The following is a 10,719-nucleotide window of genomic DNA, read 5'->3' as shown; positions in this document are numbered from 1 at the left end:
CACCACGAGTGATGGACATTGAGCAGAACCTTCTCAATGGCAGAAATGGCAGCTATCATAGCGTGGAGTCACAGAATGAATTTTAGAAAAGTGAACAGCTAGTTCCCAGGGGAACTTATGTGAGAGCACGGAATGGACAGTTTTCTGTAATTAAAAACAGATTCAGAGTGATAAACTGAGTGTGGTTATGAGTGGGTGGTTGTGACATCAAATGTTTATTTTGCAATTATATAAATGACTTTACATATAGAGAATGCTGTACCATTCTGTACTGTGCACATTTGTGGGGATAGAAGTTCAGTATACCAGCTTATACTTTGGTTTATATTGCATAATGGCGCTGTGGCTTAGATGGTTAAAGCACCTGTCTAGTAAACAGGAGATCCTGAGTTCAAATCTCAGCAGTGCCTTCATACCTTTAAGGGCTGGTTTAGCACACTGGGCCAAATCGCTGGCTTTTAAAACAGGCCAGCAGCACAGTGCAATTCCCGTACCAGCCTTCCCGAACAGGCGCTGGAATGTGGCGACTAGGGGCTTTTCACAGTAACTTCATTTGAAGCCTACTTGTGACAATAAGCGATTTTCATTTCATTTCATTCATGTTCTACGTTATTTCTGAGGAAGTAACTGGTAGATGCAGCAATTCTAACAAAGTAAGGTCTGTGTTGCAATTTATTGGGTGAGTACCGCTGACATCAAAATTAAAAGCTGCAATGATACGTGTACATATGATGGCGAATATTTCTGGAATTAATGAAAAAAAATCCAACAGTTAATTATCTGATAAACAACTGCACAGCCTATAAAATTAATTATCAACAACAGAATTAAGAGGAAATGACAAACTCATGCTAATCTTTGCAGGATACAATATGTCATGCTATTCAGTGAACATTGGGGGGTACAACTTTTGTGGGGATCTCCCAACACACACATATTCTAATTTAATGAAAATTTGAAGGGAACTTCAGTGGCGGGATTCTCCGTCGGCCGACTCCGGAATCGCTAAAGTTGTGACACCAAAATCGTGACCGATGCAGGGCACACATCAAATGCCATGCTCCATTGTGCCAACAGTGGTGTCAATACATTCTACTCAGAACGCACAGTAAACTATGTTTGCATATCATTAGCAAGTCTGACCCTGTATTCTCTGGGGCCTCCATGATGTTCTGCCTCTGCTGGGCGAATTCCTGATGCCGTGGTTCACTTGTGGTTTTACAAATCGGGAAACAGGCTGATGTGGGAGAAAAGGAGGTAGGGCATGCTGAGGCGCGACCGTGGGCCATTGATCCTACTGCTGGCAGGGCTGGCTGGTGGGGGAGTGCTTCCACCAGGCGCAGGGTGGACAGCGGGGGTGACCAGGGAATGTTTCCCCTTACAATTAAGTGGGCAAATTCCTAGAAACGTATTTTTCCATATAATAGCCTCCAAATGATGGCTTCTCAAAGAGCTATGATTATAGGCTGGCAGAATGCCTGACAATATTCAGCAGTGTTACAGATGCCAGACCGGATCCCAACAGTACCTGAGATACTGGACCAGAACTGCAACATTTTAAATACGTTTTAAGACTGTGCTGAAAGGTCGATTCACTCCAGGAGTGATTGCATAAGAAATAGGGCTTGGTTATGTTTACAAACAAAACTTTCTTATAACAAAAGAAAAACAATATTTCAACCTTTAAACTGCGAACCTAACAAGAACAGCTTACATGTATCTCCAAACTCTAACACATGACTTCCCATTAAACAACATGTAAAATGAGCACACAGCTCTCAACTCCACTTACACAGCCTGGCAAAAATGATACTTGCATTGCAGAACATCTTGCTGTTGGTAGTGAAGCTCTTTCAGATCCTGTCCAAAAGCCTGTCTCTGTCATAGTTTTTTCATGGCCTCTCCCGATCGTTCTCTGAATCATTCTGATCCCACTTGTTCGACAATGAGATTATTTTATCTCTCTGAGTTCTACCCAACCCCTCCAACATTGTTCTGTTGAGATGAGTCCAGGCTTGAACTCATCATTGCTATCTGGACTTTTGATTACCCACTCCCATTTACACAAAATAACAGGCCATGCTATGAATATGCAAATAACCTCCAATTTATGGACAAAAAGGCCATCAGACGCTGTAATGGCTAATGGCTGGTCAGAAAGAGTGTCCTGAAGGACAATGGATCTTGAGTGATTCATCCCAGCTGAACAGGGTATCCAGTTTATTCCCATTAACAAGTTTAAGTTTGAATGGGGCAATGTAACTGAGGCCAAATGTGGACGTATACCTCTGATTCAGTGCTAGCAGTTTAACCCTCAGGCTGTTAACCCCTAAATTGCCCACTACATCTTCGATCCAATTTTCTAACATCTCCCAGTCGTCACAGTAGTATTCAATTACAGAGCTAAAATGGAATTGAGAATCTCAAATGGCAGTTTCCTTGACTACAGTGGCTATTATCTCTGGCGTGATACGGAGACTTGTCATGGTTTACCATTGCCCGAAATTCAAGTCAATGGTCAGACCTCTACCAATGGGAATATTGTACAGCACTCCATTGTAATTTAGCAGGTCTAATTTGAAGCGTTTGTAAGGCTCCATTGACAGCTCTTTTGTACTCTATGTACTTCATTTTAAAGATCTCTATTGATTCGTAAAACCTTTCACTTTTGTATGTTGTACGTTTGTGGCACAGACACAGGACATACTGTGCAGAAGGAGGCTATTCGGCCCATCGAGTCTGCACCAACCCACTTAAGCCCTCACCTTCACCCTATCCCCATAACACAATAACCCCTCCTAATCTTTTTGGCCACTAAGGGCAATTTATCATGGCTAATCCACCTAACCTGCACGTCTTTGGACTGTGGGAGGAAACCGGAAAACCTGGAAGAAACCCACACAGACACGGGGAGAACATGCAGACTCCGCACAGACAGTGACCCAGCGGGGAATCGAACCTGGGACCCTGGCGCTGTGAAACCACAGTGCTATCCACTTGTGCCACCGTGTTGCAGTGCTTCCTGTGGAGGAAATTACAAAGAAGCATAGATAGGCCAAATGAGTTGGCGAAAGAGCGGCAGTTCAATATGGGCAAATGTGATACTCTCTACTTTGGATCTGACAAAGGCAAATCAATACATTTTCTTAATGGCAAGAGACAAGGAGCAATGGAGAAACATTGGGAATAAGATATATTTGGACAAATTAGTGACAGCTAGCGCATTAGCACAAAAGGTATTCAAAATAACTGATGGGATTTTGGATTTATCTTGATATTTGAATTCAAAAGTAAGGAAGTGATATTTCAGTGGTGCAAAGCCTTGGTCAGACTCCATCATTGTATTGTGCTCACCTTTGATCACTGAACCTCAGGAAAAGTAAAAAATCAAAGTACTGCAGATGTTGGAAATCTGGAAAACAAACCCTGAAAATGAAGAAAACATTCAGGTCAGGCTGTTGGGAGAGAAACAGAATTAATGGCGGAATTTAATGCTGGCCGGATTTTACCGAAGTCAATGACTTTTGGACATCCCGCCACAATTTACCGTCCCGCCCCTGCCACAATGGGGCCGTAAAACTCTGCCCAATGTTTCAGGTCAATAACTTCAAATGTCTGGCATGATTCAGTGGACTCAAGTTTTAATTCGCTGAGCGACGCGTTTAGCAGGGTATTTCTTGGCGGCTGCTGTTTTTCTGGCCTGAGGGAATTTCTCCGTGCTGAGGCCGCACTGAGAGGTTTTTCCTGCTGGTATGCCCGACAGTCCCAGGAACTCCTGAACACGGCAACATCATAAACAGGGTATTCAGGTGGTGGAATTTCCTGTCTTGCCACCTGAAGAGTGAACAGGAACTTATTGACTCCGATCACGCCTGCAAACCCTCTGTCAGGAGATCATCGAATTCTGGCTAATGTTATAATCAGAGCGAGGCTACTTAGGAATGAAACCAGGAAATACAAATAACTGCATTCCTCTCCTCGACAACAGTCTAAGATCAACCAGGCTGTTCTTGGCCTTGGTGTTGTATTTGATCCCGAGATGATCTTCCAACCTCATTCTTGCGTCAATCACTAAGACCACTATTTCCACCTTTGTGGCATTACCCAATGTCACCCTGCCTCAGCTCATCTGTTGCTGAAACCCTCATCCCTGCCTTTGTTACCTCTAGATGACTATTCCAACACACTCTTGACAGCATGCCTTTCATATTCCAGCCCCTCCAACTCCCCCCCCCCACCCCCGCTGTAAACTTGAGGTCATCCAAAACCCTGCTGCCCATGTTCTTAATTGCTCCACATCCCGTTCACCTATCACCCCTGGTGCTCATTAAACAAAATTGGCTCCCAGTCAAATAAGGTCTTGGTTGTAAAATTCTCATAAATCCCTCCATGGTCTCGCACCTCCATGTCTCTGTAATCTGAGTGCAGGTATCTGCGCTCAGCCAATTCTGGACTCCTGAACATCTTTTCAAAGCTTTTTTGTCTTGCACTCACCATTGAAACACACAGAATTATTCAGGGACTTGACAGGATGATACTGAAAGGATGTTTCCCCCCATGGGAGAGTTTAGGACCAGAGGGCATAGTCTCAGAGTAAAGGGGTGACAATTTAAGACTGCCATGATGTGGAGATGCCGGCGTTGGACTGGGGTGAGCACAGTAAGAAGTCTTACAACACCAGGTTAAAGTCCAACAGGTTTGTTTCAAACACGAGCTTTCGGAGCACGGCTCCTTCTTCAGGTGAATGGAAAGGCTTGTTCCAGAAATGTTTATATAGACACAGTCAGAGATGCCCCGGAATGCGAGCACCTGCAGGCAATCAAATCATCAAAGATGCAGAGAGAGAGGTAACTCCAGGTTAAAGAGGTGTGAATTGTCCCAAGCCAGTTCAGTCGGTAGGCCTCTGCAAGTCCAGGCTTGTTGGTGGGGGCCGAATGTAATGCGACATGAATCCCAGATCCCGGTTGAGTCCGCATTCATGCGTGCGGAACTTAGCTATAAGTTTTTGCTCAGCAATTTTGCGTTGTCGCGTCTCCTGAAGGCCTCCTTGTAGAATGCTGACCCGGAGATCAGAGGCTGAATGTCCTTGACTGCTGAAGTGTTCCCCAACTGGAAGGGAACAGTCCTGCCTGTTGATAGTCGCACGATGCCCGTTTATTCGTTGTCGCAGTGTCTGCATGGTCTCGCCAATGTACCACGCTTCGGGACATCCTTTCCTGCAGCGTATGAGGTAGACTACATTGGTCGAGTCGCACGAGTATGCGCCGCGTACCTGGTGGGTGGTGTTTCCACGTGTAATGGTGGTGTCCATGTCGATGATCTGGCATGTCTTGCAGAGATTACCCTGGCAGGGTTTTGTGGTGTTGTGGTTGCTGTTCTGAAGGCAGGTATCTGCGCTCAGCCAATTCTGGACTCCTGAACATCTTTTCAAAGCTTTTTTGTCTTGCACTCACCATTGAAACACACAGAATTATTCAGGATTATTCAGAAACACAGAATTGTTCTAAGACTGAGATGAGGAGGAATTCCTTCTCTCAGATGGTTGTGAATCTTTGGAACACCTTGCCACAGAGAGCTGTTGAGGCAGAGTCCTTGTGTATATTCAAGACTGAGATAGATAGATTATTGATATGTAAGGAAATCATGTGGGACGGGGAAAGATCAGGAAAGTGGACATGAGGAATGTTGGATCAGCCATGATCCTGTTGAATGCCAGAGCAGGCTCGAGGGTCAGAGAGGCCTACTCCTGTTCCTATTTCTTCTGGTCTTTAATTTTAATCATTCCTGAGTGATTACTTGGTTCTAAACTCTGTAGTCTTCTCCCTAAACTTCTCTGATCCATCACCTCTCCTAAAACCCTCCTTCTTAAAACCTTTTTATTTGACCAAAGTTTTGGCCATCTGCCCTAATATTGCCTTAGGTGGCTAGATGTCTAACCTTGCTTTTAGCACTCCAGTGACTCATTTCCTGACATTTTATGGTGAATGTGCTGTAAATATAAGTAAAGTTGCCATAATCCCAGATGACCATAGGCTGCTTTCCCTTTTGAGGGGGAGAGCTGGCTAGTGGTGATATAACCCGAGGATCACCACACCTCAGGCGAGGGGCAAAGTTGAGAAGGTGGAGCCTTCAGGAATAACCTCAGGCGGTGCAGGAATTAAATCTTGCTCTGCATCGCGAACCACATGTCTAGCCAACTGTGGTGATTATACATTGTTGTTGAGATATTTTCCTTTATCAGTAACATTTAAAGTTAACCTAACAGAAATCCAGGATGAACTATAGATAAGATTGTTTAATATTCATGGTACTTCCTTCTTACCACATTGATTTCTTGGAGAGTCTTGTGAAAGCCATTTAAATGCATCGTTTTGCGCCAATTTTCTTCCTTCTAAAAAAAAGTAATATTTTAAATCTCATTACTATTCTTTTGGCAGGAAACAAACATTCCATTCACTCTGACAGATGACAACTTTGTTGGGAGCCACACCTGGCTCAAACATTTGTACAGGGAAGGAGTGACTGTTATTTAGAATACAGTTCTTTGTAGATGTGGAGAATTGCTATTGACTGCGTGACTGTGTGAATAGCCTGGGATATTCAGTCTAACCACTTATTATACAAGTAGCTTGACAACTGCCAAGCATTTGAGAGCCATCAAAATAGAATGTCAGTGCCATTGCGATGGAAAGATACACACAAAATGAACTTTGGACCGCACAGCATTTCACACACAATGTTTTACAAAGTCAATTCAAGAATAATATTCTAAGATTTTAAAGAATTCGAAATGATAAAAATGGTACAAAATTAAGGAAATAAGTTCTGCCCACATTGAAGCAAAAATATACATAGTTCAAAAGTAGTGCTGGAAAAGGACATTCTTTTTCAAAGCTTTTTGTTTTGTACTCATCAGGAGAACTGCAGGAAGATCAATGTCAGAGGGATCAACAACTTTATACTGTCTGAGAAGAGAGTACTGATTGGTTGGCAAGTAGACTCTGATTGGTAGAAGTATTGTCATGGAGAATGCAATAGTTAATAGTGACTGATAATTAACTGCCAAACTTTTGACTTTTGAATTTGAAAATTTAAACCAGGCAGCTTAACTCTGTTTGGTCAAGGCATTGCCCTGAGGAATGAACCAGGAAACGGCTGTCACTTCCTTTGTTTAGCTGAAACAGGCACATGTTCTTTCTGTCAGCAAAGAACAGGGCCCTATCTATTAATATATGTAGCTTCTGGTGCATGTAAATGCGCCACACTATGAGCCCAATTGATCACCCTAAATTGGTTGTCAGTATAATTCTTAGTACATTGAGGATTATTTGGCAAATGTTGTCCAATTGCAGAGTCACATCTAATGTTGGACATTGTGTTTTGGAATTTGCAAGCATGGGTTGGTTGGGTACAGTCTGTACCTTGCCCACTGTGAATAGTGACCAGAACATGCTGTTTGATACGATCTGTCAATCCTTGGGACATACAGCCCACATACCCAGAATCACACTGGCATTGAGATTCATAATAATAATCGCTTATTGTCACAAGTAGGTTTCAGTCAAGTTGCTGTGAAAGCATTACTAATTTTTGCGATAAGCAGAATATCATTTTGGCTTGACAGCAGCGCCCTGTTAGTGGTAATATTGCTTCTGTTGCCACTGCATAGTATCAGCATGAAACAGCATGACCTGTTGCTCCATTTTCTGAGATACTTTGCCCTTTCAGGGTAATCTGAGGTAGACTGGGCACTTTTCAGGGCTAGCGATGATGACCTTCAGCTGTTTCATAATTTTGCGCAATACATAGTACACAATTATTTGATCAGGATAATCATTATCCCACCAGATGTCTTCATGTGCTCTATTTCAGCATCAAGCTTACGTGGTGAGTAAATGGCGTGGGCTCCATTTAGAATGTTGCCAATAAATTCAATCTTATAGCATGTGAAATTGTAAGAATCCCAACATGTGTATTGGTCAGTGAAGGTGGATTGCAGTAGCCCATGGTATAGAACCCTGGAAGATTTCTCAACTAGGAAAGAGAGTTCTTTTGGCTGTTCCATTTCAAAGGTGAATTTGAGTGCTGTATGGAGCCCATTAAAACAAGCAAGGAAACTATTACATGCTGTCATGGATTTAGATACAGCAAGCGCATCATCCACATATTGCAAATATGCAAGGAGTAGGAAGTTAGATTCCAACGAAGACACGTTTCTCATATAACACAACAAAGATGTTTGCAAGAGCTGGGCCGAGAGATGATCCCATGGCAACACCATTTATTTGGTCATGCATGGTGTCATTAAAGATAAACTCAACTGCGTGAGTTGCTGCGTTCATAAGCTGAATGAATACTGATTCACTCAATGGCGGTGGATTTAGATCACTATGATAGATAGATAGAGAAATACAGCACAGAACAGGCCCTTCGGCCCACGATGTTGCGCCGAACTTTTGTCCTAGGTTAATCATAGAATTTTGGACAATTTTTCATGGCCAATCCACCCAACCTGCACATCTTTGGACTGTGGGAGGAAACCGGAGTACCCGGAGGAAACCCACGCAGTCACGGGGAGGATGTGCAGACTCCACACAGACAGTGGCCCAAGTCGAAATCGAACTTGGGACCCTGGAGCTGTGAAGCAATTGTGCTATCCACAATGCTACCGTGCTGCCCTTAAGAAGTTAACCTACACTCCATTATTCTACCCTAATCCAAGTACCTATCCAATAGCCGCTTGAAGGTCCCTAACTTTTCCGACTCAACTACTACCACAGGCAGTGCATTCCATGCCCCCACTACTCTCTGGGTAAAGAACCTACCTCTGACATCCCCTCTATATCTTCCACCATTTATCTTAAATTTATGTCCCCTTGTAATGGTGTATTCCACCCGGGGAAAAAGTCTCTGACTGTCTACTCTATCTATTCCCCTGATCATCTTATAAACCTCTATCAAGTCGCCCCTCATCCTTCTCCGTTCTAATGAGAAAAGGCCTAGCACCCTCAACCTTTCCTCGTATGACCTACTCTCCATTCCAGGCAACATCCTGGTAAATCTCCTTTGCACCTTTTCCAAAGCTTCCACATCCTTCCTAAAATGAGGTGACCAGAACTGCACACAGTACTCCAAATGTGGCCTGACCAAGGTTTTGTACAGCTGCATCATCACCTCACGGCTCTTAAATTCAATCCCTCTGCTAATGAACGCTGGCACACCATAGGCCTTCTTCACAGCTCTATCCACTTGAGTGGCAACTTTCAAAGAACTATGAACATAGACCCCAAGATCTCTCTGCTCCTCCACATTGCCAAGAACCCTACCATTAACCCTGTATTCCGCATTCATATTTGTCCTTCCAAAATGGACAACCTCACACTTGTCAGGGTTAAACTCCATCTGCCACTTCTCAGCCCAGCTCTGCATTCTATCTATGTCTCTTTGAAGCCGACAACAGCCCTCCTCACTATCCACAACTCCACCAATCTTCGTATCATCTGCAAATTTACTGACCCACCCTTCAACTCCCTCATCCAAGTCGTTAATGAAAATCACAAACAGCAGAGGACCCAGAACTGATCCCTGCGGTACGCCACTGATAACTGGGCTCCAGGCTGAATATTTGCCATCCACCACCACTCTCTGTTTTCTATCGGTTAGCCAGTTTGTTATCCAACTGGCCAAATTTCTCACTATCCCATGCCTCCTTACTTTCTGCATAAGCCTACCATGGGGAACCTTATCAAATGCCTTACTAAAATCCATGTACACTACATCCACTGCTTTACCTTCATCCACATGCTTGGTCACCTCCTCAAAGAATTCAATAAGACTTGTAAGGCAAGACCTACCCCTCACAAATCCGTGCTGACTATCCCTAATCAAGCAATGCCTTTCCAGATGCTCAGAAATCCTATCCCTCAGTACCCTTTCCATTACTTTTCCTACCACCGAAGTAAAACTAACTGGTCTGTAATTCCCAGGGTTATCCCTATTCCCTTTTTTGAACAGGGGCACGACATTCGCCACTCTCCAATCCTCTGGTACCACCCCTGTTGACAGCGAGGACGAAAAGATCATTGCCAACGGCTCTGCAATTTCATTTCTTGCTTCCCATAGAATCCTTGGATATATCCCGTCAGGCCCGGGGGACTTGTCTATCCTCAAGTTTTTCAAAACGCGCAACACATCTTCCTTCCTGACAAGTATCTCCTCAAGCTTATCAGTCTGCTTCACGCTGTCCTCTCCAACAATATGGCCCCTCTCGTTTGTAAATACTGAAGAAAAATACTTGTTCAAGACCTCTCCTATCTCTTCAGACTCAATACACAATCTCCCGCTACTGTCCTTAATCGGACCTACCCTCGCTCTAGTCATTCTCATATTTCTCACATATGTGTAAAAGGCCTTGGGGTTTTCCTTGATCCTACCCGCCAAAGATTTTTCATGCCCTCTCTTAGCTCTCCTAATCCCTTTCTTCAGTTCCCTCCTGGCTATCTTGTATCCCTCCAGCGCCCTGTCTGAACCTTGTTTCTTCAGCCTTACATAAGTCTCCTTCTTCCTCTTAACAAGACATTCAACCTCTCTTGTCAACCATGGTTCCCTCACTCGACCATCTCTTCCCTGCCTGACAGGGACATACATATCAAAGACACGCAGTACCTGTTCCTTGAACAAGTTCCACATTTCACTTGTGTCCTTCCCTGACAGCCTATG

The 10,719-nt window shown here is 43.8% G+C and overlaps 1 non-coding gene across 1 annotated transcript; it reads left to right on the top strand.

Annotated features, from left to right (window-relative positions):
• The first annotated feature begins 336 nt into the window (after positions 1–336).
• trnat-agu lies at positions 337–410 on the top strand. The gene has a single exon. It is a non-coding gene; the product is annotated as a tRNA-Thr (tRNA).
• The last annotated feature ends 10,309 nt before the right edge of the window (positions 411–10,719 follow it).

Source organism: Scyliorhinus canicula, chromosome 4 (genome assembly GCF_902713615.1).
Source record: "Scyliorhinus canicula chromosome 4, sScyCan1.1, whole genome shotgun sequence".
Classification (NCBI taxonomy): Eukaryota; Metazoa; Chordata; class Chondrichthyes; order Carcharhiniformes; family Scyliorhinidae; genus Scyliorhinus; species Scyliorhinus canicula.
This window is presented reverse-complemented; position numbering and strand designations above follow the sequence as displayed.